Source organism: Penaeus vannamei, chromosome 41 (genome assembly GCF_042767895.1).
Source record: "Penaeus vannamei isolate JL-2024 chromosome 41, ASM4276789v1, whole genome shotgun sequence".
NCBI lineage: Eukaryota > Metazoa > Arthropoda > Malacostraca > Decapoda > Penaeidae > Penaeus > Penaeus vannamei.
The window spans coordinates 534707-537206 of record NC_091589.1 but is presented as its reverse complement, the minus strand read 5'-3'; the positions used below and the strand labels follow the sequence as shown (position 1 = coordinate 537206).

The 2500-nt window shown below is 34.8% G+C and overlaps 1 protein-coding gene across 3 annotated transcripts in view; it reads right to left on the bottom strand.

Moving 5' to 3' along the window:
* Window positions 1-2500, bottom strand: part of LOC113819525 (somatostatin receptor type 5) — a 257295-nt gene that overhangs the window by 4117 nt on the left and 250678 nt on the right. The window lies entirely within an intron of this gene.

The following is a 2500-nucleotide window of genomic DNA, read 5'->3' as shown; positions in this document are numbered from 1 at the left end:
GGGAGGGGGATATTTTTTTACTCATAATAGAATCTCCAAGAGAATTAGGAAGATTTTTAAAGAGAGTGAATTTGGAAAATCTGAGAAAGTGGGGGGGAGGGGGTAAAAATAGATAAATAAAAAGAGAGAGAAAAGGAGAGTAGGAGAGATAGAGACTATTGGTAGACGAAAAAGAGACCGGGATACCGATAAAGCGAGAGAGAGAGAGAGAGAGAGAGAGAGAGAGAGAGAGAGAGAGAGAGAGAGAGAGAGAGAGAGAGAGAGAGAGAGAGAGAGAGAGAGAGAGAGAATTGATACTGAAAAGAATATATCACCTTATGTATATGTATGTTTGTATATATGTTTAGATGTGTTTATATTTGTATATATCTTTCATTTCTCTCTTTCTCTGTATACCTTATATGTTTATATCTATCTATCTATCTATCTATCTATCTATCTATCTATCTATCTATCTATCTATATATATATATATATATATATATATATATATATATATATATATATATATATATATATATATATATATATATTTGTGTGTGTGTGTGCACAAATGTATACGCACATGCATGTGTACACGTGGCTCGCGTCTGCGTGCCAGCGCCCGCATGACAGAATGGAAGCAGTAAGTCCCATTTCACACGATGTTCACGCGTGCTTTCGACCAGAGGTTATTGCACGCGGCGTCAGGGCCTCGCTAGAGCCACGCGCAAGGTCGGCTCGCTGGCACCCTGGCACTGGTCGCGGCGCTGTGCCAGGGAACGGCGCGAGGTGACGCTGCTCCCCACAGGGCCATGTGCCACAAACACACACACACGCGGCCAGAGCGTCTCGTTCGTACAACTGTTACGTTTGCATCAGAAGAAAAAACATACACATGCTTGCACGCACATGTATAGACACCCGGACACACACGCGCGGGCATATACACACACACAAACACACACACACACGCACATACATACACACACACACACACACACACACACACGCACTTACACAAACACACAAACTTACACGCACACACACACACACACTTACGCAAACACACAAACTAACACGCACACAAACACACTTAAACATGGAAATGCTTCATATCCACCCGGCGATCGCATACACATACAGAGATACATAACTATGTACACAAAGATATTTATAAATGATTTACATATCCATCAGCCAAAACATGGCCACACGCACACATGTACATCAGCATAACGAACTCAAGCCAAAACACATTTGCACGCCTATATCCATAGATACACAAATATTGTACACACAGATACCTACATAGGCGAATAATATACACATAACTCAACACATGTCCTCTCCCACATATATGTACACAGAGACATACATACACACACGCTCATATTACATATGTCAGCTGGCAGCGTCGCCCATACATCAACACAGGCAACCATAAACCGGATTCACTCTATACTTGTATAAGATGTACTAAAGTATTATGTATAGAGTGCAATGGATGGATATATTATAATGCTAATATTTCCGATTTGAAGGAGTGATAGGGAGAGAGGGGGGTTGGAGAGAAAGAGAGAAAGAGAATAATTTTGATAATAGTAATAATGAATAGTAACGGTAATGATAATAATATAACAATAACAATTATGATGATAATGATAATAACAATAATATAATAATAACAATAATAATTGTGATGATAATAAATAGAATAATAATAATAATGATAATAATATCAGTCATGATAATAACATAATAAGACCTATGATAATAACAACAATAGTAAATATAAGGATAATAATAATGATGATATTAGTGATAACAATAATAACAACAACAGCAATATATTGATAATGATAATAATAATAACCATAATGATATTATTAATAGTGATAATGACAATAATGATAATAATAATAATAATGATTATAATAATAATATTGATAATAATAATAATACTACTACTACTAATAATAATAACAATAATGATAGTAATAATAATGATAATAATAATAATAATAATAATAATAATAATAATAATAATAAAAATGATAAAAAGATAATGATATCAGCAATAATAAGAACGACAATAATGTTAATGATAATTATAACAACAACAATAACAAAAACAACTACAATAACAATTTAAATCATAATTTCATTAAAATCACTACTAACCAAACAATATCAACAGCAACAACAACAAGGACAACAGTAACAAATAGCTGGGAAGACACGGCCAAGAAGTGTAAATAGAGTGTAAACAAATATCATGAATAGCTAAACTTTCTACGTGGCTTGAAGGTTGTAAATATTTCTGCAATTATTAATTCAGTGCTGATCTTCTCTCGCGCTGCCGGAGCTTAAGAAAACGTCAAAATATCCAGGGGGGAACTTAAGAAATGAGGTCGCGTCCTTCTCTCCTTTTTATTTTTCTTATTTTTGCCTCGTGTTCTTTTTTTTATTGAGAGTGGGGAGAGGTGAAGGAAAGGAGAGGAGTGGTAAAGAGAGAGAG